This window comes from Argiope bruennichi, chromosome 1 (genome assembly GCF_947563725.1).
Source record: "Argiope bruennichi chromosome 1, qqArgBrue1.1, whole genome shotgun sequence".
Lineage (NCBI taxonomy): Eukaryota > Metazoa > Arthropoda > Arachnida > Araneae > Araneidae > Argiope > Argiope bruennichi.
In genome coordinates this window covers 51,740,512-51,758,292 of record NC_079151.1, presented here as the reverse complement: position 1 = coordinate 51,758,292, position 17,781 = coordinate 51,740,512, and positions in this window count along the sequence as shown.

Below are 17,781 nucleotides of genomic sequence, written 5' to 3'. Positions count from 1 at the left end.
CAACTGCATTATTAATGTCTACAAAAAAAAAGATAAGTGGTTTTTTTTTTACTTTTTACTTGACTAAGCACTATGGATTTTCGGGAAAACCCAAAACATTTATCAACAATTCTCGCTTATCTTCCCGTTTCCAATGCTGTTTACTATTAGAAAGGATTTTTTTTCCAGGCTGTTATGTAATGGAAAATAATCTGATTACTTATGACATCATTTACAAGAGCAAAAAGAGCCCTTGGAAAAAGTATGTTCGATTTATTTTAACACAGAATGAAGTGAAGTGGCGAAGCGTGAAACGTTTAGCTCAACGAACGCATCTTATCATTCTAACAAATCTGCTTTGACAACAGGATTATTTTTAAAGCATTTCCGCCAAAAAGGGCACGGTCCCAGAATTTTGGCTTATTAGGAATTTCTTCAATTATCCTCCATGCCGATTGACACAAATGATATTCTGAAGTACATTGTAAACACATTGTACTGTCCTTGTTATGTTTTTAAGGCATTGCAGTATTTCGATTGTAATTCACCACTGGTTGACAGAATAACTAAATGTTCTTTCTAATCAATGTTCCATGAAAAACGAATAAAAATATCTGATATAAAATATATTTTTGTAATTTTTCTAGTTTTCTTTCAGTTAACAATTTTTAAGTTCGAAAATGCACGCCATTGAATTAGGGGCAGAACCTTGATTTCAAAATCAGCGGTTTGCAGGCTTACATTACGATTTAAAGAAGATAGAATAGATGAGCGGTTAAATTTTTTGCGTATTAAATGTCTTTTGATGTCACTTTTATCGCTATGATTAAATGTCCCAATGTAGACGAAATATCTCAATTTCTATCTACAATCTTATAAGATTTCCTGAACTTCTATCCTGGATGTGTTAGTTGAACGGGTATCTAGCCATCATAAATTTTTTTAAAAAGCACAAAACTATTCCAGTGAATTCGAAGCATTTTGTCCACGCTCTTACCATTGATACAAATGATAGAATAAGCCTACAAATAATAGATATTAATAACATTTGAGGAATTTAAAAACTGAAGGAGAAAATTAAAGGAATTATTTTGAGCTTCCTTTTATCGCTAAGACGAATTGATTGTATCTTATGGCAAAAATTAGGAAACACAATTCTTCAAACCGATTCTCATCATTTCAATCTAGTTTACTTTTTAAAAAGGAATCAACTTTGCATAAATACGTAATGGATCAAACCGTATCAAATTTACATATATTCAAAATCGAAACAAATCCAAGAAGCTTATAGAATGAACGGAGGATTTTTTAAGAATTTTGTAGCCTTAAGCAGGACATACTACGAGGCGCTTTTTTCTAGTAAATTGTTTAATTAATTTCATATTTCTAAATATTTTTATCTTGGCGATTTTTTTCGGTTAATATTTTTATTTTAATGATTTGTGGAAAAAGCATATGTTTTTAGTTATATATTATGATTTATGGCTGCGCAGTATCCACGTTTAGAAAATATTCTTTTAGAAAATGCTCGATGTTTATAGGTACTAGAATAACTAAGTGAACATTGAAATAACTAATAATTGGATAGTTAATTGCTATGAAAATTTGAATAACTAAGTGGTTTTCATTTGTCACCAGATATTTCGCTTCAAAAATGGTTGAAATAGTACAGTAAGCATAGAAAGGCCTCATTTGTACTCGACAAAGTATTAATGTTATTCTTATTCCCCATGAATGATCGCTTTTATATTTGTTTACAAATTTATTTGGAATAGAGCCAATAAAATCTTTTTAAATGCGTTTTTTTTTTTTTTTTTTTTTTTTTTTTTTTTGCGTTTGCTCCTTTAACTTAGCGATCCAAGGCAGCAACCTAGTCTGCTTAGTCAAACATCTTAGTCAAAAGGGCAACCGGGATAACATGATTGATATGAAATGATTGGTTATATTTATTTATGAAATAAATGAAATCAAATAATGAAACAGGATAGAGAATGGAGGAAAACTTCAGTTTAACAAATATTTAGATATTATTTTTATTTTATAATATTTATATGCTTATATTTATGCTATTGTTACGAACCTGTGATGCTGCTTCCCAGCATAGTTGGTTCCATGGGAGATCCCAGAGCTTGGCAACAAACTTGGCGACTTTGGCGCCAAAATAGATTATATTCGAAACATCGAGAATTTTCCCGCTCCGTCCAGTAGGAACGGAGATACGCCTCGAACGTTCCTGATTGGTTGAGAGGCTTCTATTCCCGCCTCCTGAGACCTATAAAAGGAAGCTGCCGGGCAGTCGCGAACCAGCGGAGTCGAAGAGTAGTCGGAAGAGAAAGAGTAGTAGTCGTCGTGAATCGGTGGTGAATTGAGGAGACGTGGACCAGTGGAGTCGAAGAGTAGTCGGAAGCGACGGTGAAGAACTCGTCTTCCAGGGACTAGTGGAGTAGAGCTGCTGTTGTTGCTGAACGTCTCGGCTGAAGATATTCGTCTTCTGTGCTGTATATAGTTGTCGTCTTTGTGCTGTCCTGTGTGTCTTCGTGTAAATAAACGTCGTTGTTTTATTTTCTACCGCCGCCTGCTGATTGAGTGTTCTCCACACCATATAACTCCCACTATCCAAACGAACCCGGGAAATTTCGTAACACTATATTATGCTTATATTGTATTTATGCTATATCGGCTAAATGGTATTAATGTTCTCGATATTATTTGCCCACCATCAATTATATCGGTATTGTCTTGCATGGTAATGGCGACAAAGAATCAATACAGAAAGAATTCAATAAAGAAATTTTACATTTTTAGAAAGATTCAATGAAGAATTTTTCAAAAAACAGTTTGCGGAATAAGAATTTTGAAAAAGCTAAGCTGTGAAATGCATGGAATTTAAATTTCAAATTCCAAAATAAAAGCTTTATTCATTGAAAAGGGAATCATTCCTTTTCCAAACATTATTCCTACACGGAAAGAAAATTCTGAACGAATAGCCATAAAAATGTGTAATCTGATTACAAATGAAAATCCGCAGAAGAAATGAGTTGCAAAATCTTTCAATAAATCTGTTACAATGAAAAATAATCTAATTAATAAAGGTTTACAGCTTTAAAAATCTGAGAAACATAATGTTCATCCATTTCCGCTAAGACATGTAGCCCACCAGAGAACAAATTTGTAGAACCCAACATGAAAACTATTTAACAGGAGAAAAATGGAAGTGCATCGCAACTTTGACGAAGCATGGATTTACCAAAACATCTGCAACACAGATAGGTCTATTTATTATCCAAAGCGAAAAGAAAAAAATATATATTAACTTAGACCAGTCAACACTAAAGAAATTTCAGTAAAGGGTGTATGATTTATTCTCAGGATTATTTTTAATAATAGAGGGTAATTAAAAATAAGAAGAGTGGGAAAAAAATGTTAAAATCAAATTAATGTACTATCAAGAGAATGTTTTATGCTGGATATTTTAAAGAATGAATTCCATTTCTTTAGTCCAATGACTTCCAAAGAGTGAAATTTCATTAATACAAAACTACAAGTTATACTTCGAAAAGTACCAAGGCATTCTTTGAAAAAAAAAATGAAGGCTGAAACAAGTATTTCATGTATACCTTTTTAGCATATTTCTACAAAGTCTCCTGATGATTCACCTATGAAGTTTTTTGCCTTTGGATTGGAGCTCTTTCTAAGCGCAATCCCGCCATTATTGATGAATTCTGGAAAAGAGTAAAAGAGGAATGGAAATCAATTTCCCTGGAAATTTTAAGAAAAGACCTCCTGTCAAGGAGATCATAATGCAGATTTATAACTTTAAAAAATATAAAAATCCGGTCATCAGGTAGAACTGTATATTCGTTGCAATTTAAGCATTAATTAAACGTTCTCGAGATCATTCTAAAATGAGAAAATATTCTCTGTAGTTATCACTTTTGATATAGTATTGTGGCAGATTGAGATGAGCGAGGACAAAACCTGAGACCTTGTGGTCCGCAGCCCAGTAACATGCCCACAATACAAAAGCAACTGCTTGTGCAGCGTAGCTGTTAACTGGCTTATAAGCTTTCACCACAGTATTATCTTTCCAGCTCCACTTCATCAAATAAATTTTCAATAAAAAATAAGTTCACTACTGTTTTCTTCGAGAACCGGTCTTCTCATAATCGGTTTAGGAAGGCCTGGACCATATTTACTTCCTATCATCATTGTTGTGCTATAAATTTCATTTCAATCTTTCATATAAATGTCATTTTTACATTTTTTCGCATTTGTATTTTCAATACTCAAGTATGCGAGTACCCTCTTTATTACCATATTACTATTGTTTTATTTTTGTGATATTAGTATAATTTAAACTAAAAGCTTGTTTCGGAATGAAAACGTTTTAATTTATCATAATTCAGTCAGACAGAATGTAGTATTCAAAACTTTAATTTTGAGCTAATCTAGAGGAGGGAGAAAGACAAAATATATTTTTTTTCCATCTTATTTCATTTCAATATATTACTCAATGTAAAATCGAAAGAAAAAAAATTGTGTTAAATAAGTATTTTAAGTATTAGTAATTTTGAAATTTAATTTCGTTTAAAACCTAAAACCACATTTCAATTTTAAATTAAATTCAAGAGCAAAAAAAGGAATCGGTATATTGTGATTATTTCTTGGAATAAATTTTTCGTATTGTTAAACTGAATTATGGAGACTCGGGATAAATTTTCTATTATTATAATACATTTTTATTTTTACACACATATACGTAATTTAAAAAACATCACCGGTAACGCAAATTGTCTTACGTGATTCTTTTCAAAAAATTGTAAGAGTTAATTTGTGCACTTTTGATCTTCAATAATAGATTTTAAAATAATATCAAAATTTTTTATAGAAAATTAAAATTGCGTCAAAAAAAATAAGAGCAGAAGACAAATTAAATCAGTATTCGTCACAAACCATTATTTATAGGGAGAAAAAAAAATGCATAGGTGAGAAATGAAATTATAAGTTCTTGAAGCAACACGATGGTACTGCCATCTTTTGGAGGAAAGTTCAACTTTTTATTTACCTCTCAATAAAAAAAATCATATTTGCGATTGGAATTAAATGATTCCATTTTTAATTTATAAAACTAGTTTAACTTTTTGCCTTAATAAGCTATCTTTTTTTCCATAATCTTTCAAATAAGGGTCTGAGAAAATAAAAATTTTCTGAAAATGTATTGTGCAGATATTGAAATTTGTTAAACGCTGATTATACCCAGTAGCATAACTGGGGTGGTGTAGGCATGGTAGGTCCCTGGGAGCCTTTGCCAGGAAAAGCGCATTTGTGGAATGAATTAGTTGAATGCAATAAAAAAAGTAATCTTTTCAACCTCTTATTCCTCAGATTTAAATTGGCACTTCTTAAAAATAAAAATGAAGATTTGTCTCTTAGTTTAGTATTTCTGTATATTCGGTTAGCTTGATTAACTCTTAGATTCAAATGATTATTTAAGTTCTGTATGTAAACGCCATTTTTGATAAAGACAAGCGAATCAACAACATTTGAAAATATCTATTTCAATAGTAATTACAAGCAACTATATCTCCTTAATATAAATGAATCATGCAAATAATATTTGATTAAACGAGAAGTTCGAAGTTAAATAAGCTCAGAAGGTCATATTTCTATTCATCCAAGTTACTTTTCAAACAGTAAAAACCTATAAGAGTTTTGGAATACATAATAGATTATTTAGAATTGCTAAAAACTAAATTGAATGAGAACCGAGAATAGATAAATTAACAATAAAAGTGCCAAGAGTAAAAATTATTACCAAAAAATTGTTTTGTGTAATAGTAGAAGTATGGATATCAAGCTATTAATTGACACTTTTGTTACTTTTTGAGACTGGAATAAAATTATTTGGTTATAAATTCAAGTCAGAACAACTAAAATAGAAACTTTAATATTTTTTTGGTCCATTATATAAGCAGTGAACCTGAGGAGTTGTTGGAGTTAAGTTCAATTTTACAAACTGATCACGTTTGAGAATCTCTTACAATATAAGCGAATAATCATTTAACTGCTTTATAATATTTGACGCTAAATTATTAATCAAATAAATGCTTTAAAGACACATAATATCATTATATTTTAAAGCAGATGACATTTCATAAATATTCAGAATATTTGCATTAATTAACGCCGAATGTTTACCTTTATTTTTTTTAATGCAGTGCAACTCAGTATTTTCATTTGATTCCTATGTAATAATATTGAATTTAAATATAGGTGGTCCTTCCATCTAAAAGGTATCTTAATGATATACCATAAAAAAATAATTTTTGAATATTTTAAAAATTTTTTCTATGGTTTTTAAGAAAATTTATCTAGTCTTACTCAGGAAATATATTACATAATTACAACTTAAATTACAAAAAAAAAAAAGATTTAAATAATAAATTCAAATATTTATCTGCGTGAAAACTTTAATATATTAGAAGAATATGAAAAACGCATGTATTCCATTAATCTCGTTAAGAGCAGAGTAAGTTAGATAGAAACCCCCAGTGTGACGTTTTTGGAGGCCCTCTGAAATGATTTCACGCAATTTAAATTTCGTTTCGTCCATCATGTCATTATAAAATATTATTTCAAATGCTTTCAGATAATTTAACTACATTTTTGTTAGTAATTGCTATATATTTAATTTTTAAATAATTACGATATTCCTCGGGTGATGGATCATATTAGCTTTCACATGTTTTATATATATATTTATTTAGGTTTAACTCCAACTCCTATCCAAGTATAAAATTTTTTAGAGTTGAGAAGGGGATATATGACGGTGGTAGTTTTAAAAAAATTGGAATGGATTTTGTTTATGATATTTTTCTTGGAAGCCTTGGATCTTATGTTGTTGTTACTAGACGTAAAAACATATAAAATCAATTTTAATCATCAGTAAAAAGATGTTACTAGTTCAATATGATTTTAGTAGGTGTTAGAAAGAAATCATTGCAATATTATTTTTAATCTAAAAAATTCATTATGGGTGATATTATTTTATAAAGTTGATAATATTAGGTTAGATTATTATTAGGTTATTATTAGACTGTGATTATTTTTCCTTTAAACTGGTAATACAAGTAAAATACATTCTGAATGATTTAATAATGTAACCAGTAAATTCTAGATCTCTGGTTTGATACTCCTCAATAGTTAAATTTCACTACTAAAAAAAATAAAAAGTAAGAATGAAAGGGAAAGGGGGAAAATGTAAACCAGTCTTTATTGTGATATTCTACAATAGATGGCAGCACGTTATTTTCGCTAATTGCACTTGCATTAAATTACATATTTTTTAATATTTATTCTTGCGTTTAAATTGAAGGGGAAAACATATATTGTGGTAACTTTTGCTATTAATTGACTTCTCTGAAGAATAAATAAATAAAGAGTAACCGTTTATTTTGCTCTTTTGCTGTGGAAGACAAGAAATTTCTACTGATTTATGTTTTATCCAATCAAATATGTCCATTTATTTTTAAAAGGGAAGTAGTTTAAAATAGGTTTATTAGAATAAAATTTTTGTTTAACGAGATTACCACTACATTGCATTCTGAATTCATCTACGAGGGTCTTTTTTTTTTTTTTTTTACTTATTTTGTAATTGAGATTTTTTTTTTTTTTTTTTTTTTATGAATTTAGGTTAATAAATTTTCGAGAGATTGTTTCACTAAAAAGAAAAGCATAGAAAATTGGAACATTCAGAAAATCAAGAAAGGAACCAGTGATGAAAGCTCAAGACTTTGGGAACACCGTGAGGACAAAATATTGCTGTGTTTACTTTACTCTTCGGAGCCAAGTCAGATAGAGGGGAGACGAAAATATAATACCTTTCCCTGGGTTCTATTTTCATTCGTTAAGTTACTGGTGATGAAGTTATTTTCCTTCCTTACTATACGAATAATAAATACTTCGGCCCTACTGAATAAATTTAGAATTTATGACAGCACTTACTGTCCTTGTTATAGTAAAAAAAAATGACATTGACCATATTACCTTGCACTGTTTGAAATATTTAATTAATAAAAAAATTTTGAACTACAACAAGAAACTTAATCTTAATCATCAATCATTATAATCTTTTTAATTTTTTTATTTGATTTTTTTAGTTAGTCATTTTCAAACACTTCTTTGATCTCTAGTTTTTTTTTTTTTTAATTTATATTAGCTTTGATTTCTTTACAATAGGAGATAACAACTTTTTTTGCTAAATAGGGATCTTAGTAGGTACATTATGATGAAAGAAAAACTGTTAAGTATCTGGAACCAAAAAAACCTTACCCGAGATTTTAATCTTTTAAGTTAAAGTATCACTGCGAAATTAAAAAATCCATCTTTCTTCCATGGCCAATTATATGTAGTCAAATTTTAGAGTGAAACTCAAATCTTTATATGTTTAATTCAAACATTTGTACTAAAAGTGTTTTTAATTCAAATATTTTAAAGAAAAAATTAATTAGAGCGTAAAATTTGAACCTTTTGTACGTTGAATACAAAAATTGCACCACAGAACATATGCATTGAATACAGAAATTGTATGCGTATATAGAACAGATAGATAGATGTTCAAAAGCTAGTTTCAGTATGGAAAAATGTATGCTTTTGAGCATTTTCTCTGTCTCTTTCTTTTAGCATTATTTTTTTTTTTTTTTTTTTGTAACTTTAGATTTAATGAGTCTTAAGCTCTGAGAAAATGCTGAACAAGTCCGTTAAAGATTAGTTTTCAAAGATTCTCTACTCTGATGAAAGATGAATTATTCCAAACTTAATAAAACTAATCATAATCTTCAAATGAAAGGAACAGACAGATTCAGCATTCATTCCGAATAGAATGGAAGTACTCATTAAAAACAGAATAGAAGAGAATAGGCAAATGTTTTTAAATTCAGTAAGCGAAAAATACTAGAAATTTAAGCTCAAAACATATAAACACTTAAGAAAAAGAAATAGGATTTAAAAATATTTCAACATTGCTGAAATGATGTTCCTTCGATTATTAACTATCACTATAAAGATACCCATCGAAATTGTCCAAATTTGCTGTCAGCAATTACTTAATATTTAAAATATATTTATAATAATGTGATGAATTTCTCCTTCGAATGCAACCGAAGAATGACAAAAAGCAGGTGGTGGCCAAAACTGCACGAAGTATTAAAGAAAAAAAAACTCTGAATACTTGATAGAATTTTCAGTTTTGCTTGGACTATTTATGGTATTATGGAAATTGGTTCAGTACAATCCTTACTTAATATTAGACAAGTTGTGCCATTCGTTATGTAAGGATGCTACTGTTAGGAAGGGTCGCTCCGAACGAATGAATGACACCGAATAGGTCAAGCGGGGCACTCTTCACTTTCTGAGTGACGTCATCTCCTACTTATGACATCATAGAAGAAGCTGCCTTTTTTCATTTTCACAAAACATTCCTGTGTGGTATTTTAAGCCCGTCACCCACTTGGATGCTCTCCAACAAAGATCTGCTCTTCCTTGGCGATGAAGGCCTTTGCCATTTAATTGTCCTTCTGCCGAAGAGGAATTTTACCTCTAAAAGAAAATTGAATCTGTGTTCAATAATTTTGTCTGGAAGAATACGTGCTAGCTGCATTATAAATTAAAATAGTGCTTAAAAATCTTTCAGTACTTATTAATTCAGTTGACATGTCAGATTTTAAATATCTGATTGCAAAGAATACTAAGAAAATGCTAATGTTAAAACTTTGTTAACGCTTCAGTAACAATCAAAGCTATTTCTATTTTCAGTTTAAGTAATTTTCTTCCAGGCAGATCAATAATCTTCTTTCTATTACGAGATTCAAAATTTTTGTTTTAAAGGGACAGTTTTTCCAAGAGCTTATGCAACCTTGTGCTCTAGACGTCTACATATAACTCCTCAATCAGATTAAATCTCTGTAAAGTTTGATCTTAACTATTTTTTAGAAAATCAAAAAAATCAGTTATTTTTTATTCTTTTATCATTTCAAAAAAATCCTCATTTTTTATTAACTTCGTGATAAAAGTGCAATTCAGAAAACATTTAATACATTTTACCTAAATATCCTAATATCACTTTAATATGTTTTTATTGTTTCATGTTTTTGCTTTCAATAAATATCTATTATCCCTTTACATATGTAAAGAAAATAGCTATGATAAAGTTAGCATATATATATACATATATTTCCTAATTAATATCTATAAGTTTATTTAAAATCAGTCGGTTGCATATAACAACTTCGCTTATGCATTTCGTATTGTAATCTGATAACGAACTTTCTGAATGAATTAATTAATCCTTCAATTATAATATGAGGGAAAGTACATACAATATAAACTATTAATAAATATTGATGTAACGTCAAGACGACGCAGTCACAGTTTTGTGCCAAATAACAAAAATTTCCAACAAAAAGTTCTGCTTTCTTAGCCCCTAATCGTCATTAGTGGCTTAATGAATACAACTGGCGCCTGGACCAAGATATTAAATTTTTGTTTGTTCCATCATATATGATTTTAAAAAAGCATATAAATGCACTATTATTTTGCCTCTAAAGACTGGCATCCGGGACATATACTGGACATAGAAGAATAAGGCTCTATGTTCCCTATATAATGACATATATCCTTATTCCTCCCGGTCGCTACGGTATTGTCTAAGAGACGAGCAGAAGGGTCGGCTTCTTGAAAGGAAAGTCGAGACGCAATTCTATAGAACAACAATCTTGTGCATCATAAAAAAAAATTGTCGAAGGTAGGTCACCTTCAGTTGGAGTGGTGTGGAAGTTTGGAGAAAGAATGTCAGACAATACTGTTACGTCCGTCTCAAAAATGCCCTCTTCTAGCTTCAAAATGAGCCTTTAATATAAATAAATAAATACATATTCATTCTGAAAGTTAATCTAATATGTTAATAAATTATAAAAAGCCCACAAATTCATTCTTGTCGTCCAGAGCATTTAGTTCTGTCTTCCGCAATAATAAATATATGCTTATTTCATTATTTTATCAAAATATAACAAAGAATATGTTCCCATCCAATAAAAAATTAAAACATTTCTAGATATTCTCATCAATGTTAAAACATAAAAGTGACTTTGTAATTAATTTGTTAATTAATTTACAAAACTATGGAAATTGATATAAAGCTTAAAATGTGATTGTGCCAGAGGCGAAACACTGATAATCTTGTTTTATCTAAGAATGAATAATTAATACAAAAGAAAAAGTATGAAATATTTAACAATGTATTTGACATTTTTATATGAATAATTATTTGAATTACGATTTGCTCGCATGATATTAACATAAAACTATATGATAGAAAAAAAAATTATCTGAAATCTGAAACTACCAAAAATGAAGGTTATAAAAGTTAGAATGATTAAAAGTGATCGATATTTGGAAAAAAAAAAAAATCTTTCTATTTGTTTCGAACTAAACGCCTCAGGCGATCAGTATGGTCAGATGAATTCTTAAATATAACTTCATGTCGGTGAATCCGTCAAATTCTCAGGCATTAAAGTGATATTATTTTAATTCTCTTACTTAAATTTTGTTTATTGTGTTCTTTCTATTGGATACCATCATTCGTTATCGAAAACACGTCTGGCTTATTTGTCTTCTAAATTTCGTAGTGTAACTTCATTTTTTTTATTCGTCTTTAAATTACACCGATATTAAGCAGAATTCTTCTTTCTTAGTTTCCAACAGTAGAAAAAAAAATCATGCAATTCAATATTTTATAAAGCAATGAAAAGAGTGTTGAAAGCAACATTGTAATCTTTGTTGGAAATTCGATTTAAATAATTAAAGATATCAAAATTTAGCAAAAGTTCGCACTGCTATTAAATTGGTATAATAAAAAACACAATTTTCAAAATTTTAAAACGGTGTGAAAGTTATTTTTGTGCAATAATCCTTTCGTAAATTATCGCGGAAAAAAACCAAAATTTAATTAATTTTTTTTAAAAATCGATTTGAGATGCACATTTTTACTCTTCAACTTATTCATGTGCCAATGGTCTGCAGAGCAACAACACTCAAAAATTCCTCTTTATTAGTAGGAGAGAAAGCTCTTGTTTAAAAAAATACTTTTCATTTTCTTTCATTTCGAATGGTACAAGATGCTTGCTTAAACTTCATCTTGTACACCGACAGTCAATTGTCTTTGCTGATCAAGAGTGTGGTGAACTCGGCTGAAATAAAAACCCTACCACCATTCTTTAAAATGTCTCTCCGTTTAAAAGTAAATCAAGGCATGACTTGTTTCAAACTTAAACAAAAATAAAAACGGCTTCCGCAAAGAACGACGTGAACTAGTTTACGTGACATCTCGCTATATAAAGCTCCGAACCAAATCCCATTTTTAAAATTAAAATAAATGAAAAATAAAATCTGATTTTAAAATCATTGCTCATAACCATACATTATAGTTTTCCTTCATGTCAAGTAAATCGTGGATTGTAAATTTGCAAATAAAATCAATGTAAATAACAGTTTTCGAGGTTTTCAATTTTTTTTTCAATGTTCTTTTCCCACATCCATTTTATTTTATTTTAAGCTATTTTATCTTATTTTTCCTTTTTTATTTCTTTTTTTCTTTTTTTTACTCATTAATTTCCTTGGAGATAAAACAACAGAAAGGTATTAAAATATTCAGGTTCAAATCAAATTTTTAACTAAGTACAAATAAATTAACTATTAGGTCTCGGAGATGGTGAACCATTGAGTCCAGGTGCTCCGCCGAAATAATTATCACGTCGTCATCTTGTCCATATGTTAACATTACATTTCTTCATTATACTTTTAAATCTGAGCAGCTCCCATTATATTTTATCGTCAATTCCCTTATCTGAGTTTTTAAAAAAATAAATTTAAAAAAAAGCCTTGCGTTTAATCTGAGTAAAAAAAAGTAAATAAAAAAAATTTTAAAAAAGGAGAAAAACTTGCTCTTTTAAACATAAAATTTTTGCATTTGGAATTCATAATTTTCTGCATTTTAATAGTGTGAAATGATTAGACTTTTTAATGCCTGTTTACTCTGATCCTTTCCTTGTGAACGTAACTATATGTTTAAATATTAACATTATCCATCTTTCTCTGGAGAACGATTATCAATATTTAGATAATTGATTTATTCAAGAAAAGAAATGAAAAAAAAGCAAAAAATCGGAGATGAATTATCAAATTATAAATATATAAAAAGGAGAAATGAAAAAAGAGCATTTTAACTACATGTTTTAAACAGAAAATCGAAGAGGAGAAAAATTTCCAAAATATAAATATATAAGAAGAAATAAAAAAAAAGAAAAGAAAAGGGAAGATATTGGAAAGATTGCTAACTTCCGCATTTTTCTGTGATGCAGGAAGGCTGTTCAGTTTTGAGCTCCTAGACGATTTTCTATTTTTTTTATCGCTTCTATTTATGCGTAATTTGGGCTTGTACAATAAATAATTTTTAGCAATTATGAGTTACAGTCAGGAAGTTGTTCTTCAATGTGCATTGAATTTTGTGAAATGGCAACAGATTTCCAGAAGCATGTACCAGTTCCAGGATGTAATCAAAAATGATTTTATAATTCATAAGATCATTAAAGTCTCAGTAGGGAAACACCATCAAAGATTCCTAAAAGAGAATGAATAAATTTTTGAAATTAATGCAAGGTATGTTGCAGATCTACAGCTTCATTGGACAAACGATTACTGCACAGATACCAAATAAAACTTTACAAGACCCATATACATGCTACACTTTCAAAGATTTATTTTTCTATACATTTATATATTATTTTCAATAGATACATTGGGTTTCGAAGCTCTTCTCACTTGATTTCCCACCACACTATACCAGCTTAGAAATGCAAATATTTGTAAAAGAAAAAATAATAGAAATATATTAAAGTATTTAAAAGAGCATATATTGGAATTAAAAGCTCGATACAGAAACTTAAACAGGAAGTCAACAATAAACTGAATACAAGCTCAAAAAAAGATAACCAATATTTAAATTTTTTCCTTAATTCATAGTAGCCGTCTTTGAAGACCAGCAGCTTCATTAAGAATATCAGTTGTGTTTTATTTCAATTAAATCTCTTATACATAATTTGATGTTCATGATTTTCTCAACAAAGTATTTTTAAGTATCGAATTGTCATAGGGATTAAAGTCAGTCGTATTATTTTCATAGTCTGGCATCTGTTCTCTTTATCGCATACATGAAACTTGTTATGCAATTGAGTCCTATAATAATTAATTTGTAATAACTGACATTGGAGACCAACTTCTTCGTTAAGAATCTTAGTTGTGTTTTATTTCAATCAAATACATAATATATAAATAACTCTTATACATAATTTGATGTTCCTGACTTCCTCAACAAAGTATTTTTAAACATCAAATTATGGATTAAATCCATATTATTTTAATAGTCTTACACCTGTTCTGTTTAGTGCGTATATGAACCTTGCTATGCAGTTGAGCCCCATAACTACATAGCGCCATTAAAAACTTCAATGATTATATAAATTTATTATCTATTTTATCTATTTCAAAATGATTGTTATCTTTTAAAGCGATATTCGATTGCAATCAGTGTATTTTAGATTCCTCAAGCAAATTGTGCAAATAAGTAGCAAAATATGTCTTCCTAATCTTTTAATAATAGAAGAAAATCCCGCAACTGAATGTTTTATAAACACTGAAAGCGGTTTAAATTTCATTGCTATAAAGAAATATATCGTTGAAAATTATGCAATGATTATATAAATTTATTATCTATTTTATCTATTTCAAAATGATTGTTATCTTTTAAAGCGATATTCGATTGCAATCAGTGTATTTTAGATTCCTCAAGCAAATTGTGCAAATAAGTAGCAAAATATGCCTTCCTAATCTTTTAATAATAGAAGAAAATCCCGCAACTGAATGTTTTATAAACACTGAAAGCGGTTTAAATTTCATTGCTATAAAGAAATATATCGTTGAAAATTATGCAAAAGAATATTGTTAGAACATTGTCGTAATTTGGAAAAAACTGCACAGCAATAAAAATTTTCATCAATAAAAACAAAAAAAATTTAAATTAAAATTTTATTACGATGTAAAAATGAGTTTTGTACATTAAAAGTTTTAGAAGTTGCTAGGGAAAACGCCAAAATTTCGTTTATAGTTAAATTAATTGAAATTCTCTTTAAAATTTCAAAAAAAAAATTGCTCCTTAGAGCATATTCTCTCCCTTCAAATTACATCTGTGCAAAATTTAAAAGTTCTAGGCCAAACTGTTTGTGTTATTGAGCGTCAAAAAGGAGTCACATATTCCCTTTTATTGTTAGTAGAAACGTTATAAATAACAATAATTCGAGTCAGAATCATGTTAGTTAATTATTGTTATTGTGCTCTTCAAGGTATTTGATAATCAAGAGCATTTGATAATGAGTTGTTTTCCATTCTCTCTCAAATTATAATTGTCAGATTTGTACATGAAATATGCATATGTTCATTAAAATTTATATATATATATATATATATATATATATATATATATTGAGTTTGAAACTACTTTCATAATACTTTAATACAATGCGATCTTTCAAGTAAGAAATCTTCGTATCTAATGATTGAATTCAGAAATGTGTTGTCTTTTCTGAGAATGAAGATTCAAGCTTACATAAAAGCCTTCGAAATCATTGCGAAAGCGAGAGTGATGATAGTGTAGAGGTATTCGCAACCTTCGGCATTAATTTAAGCGTGTTGCAATAAGCGTGGACAATAGGAAATTTTGACTTCATCCTATACATCTATAGAGAAGCGTGTAGAGATTCAGAAAGCAATATTAGCTTTCGTATCGCCTTGCAAAAAGCGAATTTTAAGAATTATACTTGATATAAATAAATTTGTTTGTATTGTATTCCTTATCAATATTACATAAAAAGAACGGAATCATAATTATTTACTTTTTAATATATTTCGATAGCAAAGTTCTTTAAGCACTTTTAGGAAATATTCCATAAATTCTGTATTACTTCACATTTATTTGGAACAATTATAATAAATGAAACTACCTGTAGTAATATCTAATTGCCTTAAGCGATCAGCTGGTTATCCGAGAATATTGATTATGTTTCTTTTCAGATAAAATATTTAGATTTAACTTCATATTCCTAATTCCACCAAACTGTCTGATATAAAAGCCGTGTTAATTTATTGTCTTTTTTCAAGTTTTGTTTATAGTGCATATGAACAGAAAATTGATATTACAGAAATATGATATTAAAAACAGAAAAATAACAAATCAAAGCTGCTGACAAAGAAATTTTAACAGAATTTAAAATTTACAGAATTTAAAATTTTAACAGAATTTAAAATTTACAAATGCTACCTAAACATTATATTTCATTTTTAAAACAGAAGAATTTTACATTTTGCTTTTAAAAATTGTAAACTGAATGAAAAAAAAATTATAACGGTAGTGATCCATTCGAAACTTTCTCGCATACTCTGTAGATAGTTTAGTTATATTAACGCCCCGCTGTAGAGCAACACTAGGGCTATTTTGGTACGGACCTCGTACTTCTGAACCACGGTCAGATGACGAGGACGACGCCTGAGCTGGCACCCCCATCTCCACGCCACACCACACCAGCGGGAGGACGTTTGGCATGACCGATTTAACGTGCAACAGGGCCCCTTGCACGACGGTTCTTCGGTGGAATCGGATCTCGAACCTGAAACCCTACGGCTCACAGGCCGAGACCTTACCACCAAGCCACCTCGGCCCCACATACTCTGTAATAATTGTGTGACCCCAGAGAATGCCTTGCATAGTAATCGCCTTGAATAGTTACGAATTATTAACTTTTGGCATGAATTTAGCATTTGTTCATTGTTATATTGTCTATCTATCTACTGTTTCATTCTTGGCGAGGTTTTTATTTGGGGGGGGGAGAGGGGGCCTTTAATTTCTGGATGCTGTTAACAGTATGCTAATTTGAGTTTTAGACGCATTCTGCCCTACCAATTGTAACAAAAATTTCACACAAAATTACATTTATAGTCACAATCTATATCAAATTCGATATATTAAAGTTATTGCGCTTTTGAGATATCTTATATATATATATATATATATATATATATATATATATATATATATATAGGGTGTTCATTAATTATTGTCGGGGTTTCCGTACCTCATAACTTTCAAATAAAAAATATTAAACAAAAACCGATTACGAATTCGTAAACAACTCAAAGAATTTTACGTGGCAACAATGCGATCTTAGCGCATTTGCAGTCTGGGTAATTATGGCGTCATAAATAAAAATGGCGACCGTGCAAGAAAAAGCAATGTGTGTATTGTGGTTTTTCGAAACTAAATCAGTCATAACTACTCAACGTCGCTTCAGGACCACGTACAAGAAAGATCCTCCTTCGGATATTTCTATCAGACGCTGGTTAACACAATTTCAGGAAACTGGTAGCGTTCTACACCGAAAGGGAGCGGGAAGACTGAGCACATACGACGATATGGAACGTTCTCCATAACCGCCTTCAACTGAATGCCTACAAAGTACAAATTGTGCAAGCTTTACATTTTAATATCATTCATAAAATTTTTTGAGTTGTAATTTACGAATATGTAATCGGTTTTTGCGTAATATTTTTTATTTGAAAGTTATGAGGTACGGAAACCCCGACAATAATTAATGAACACCCTATATATATACTATATTGTTAAGAATTATTCTTTTTCCG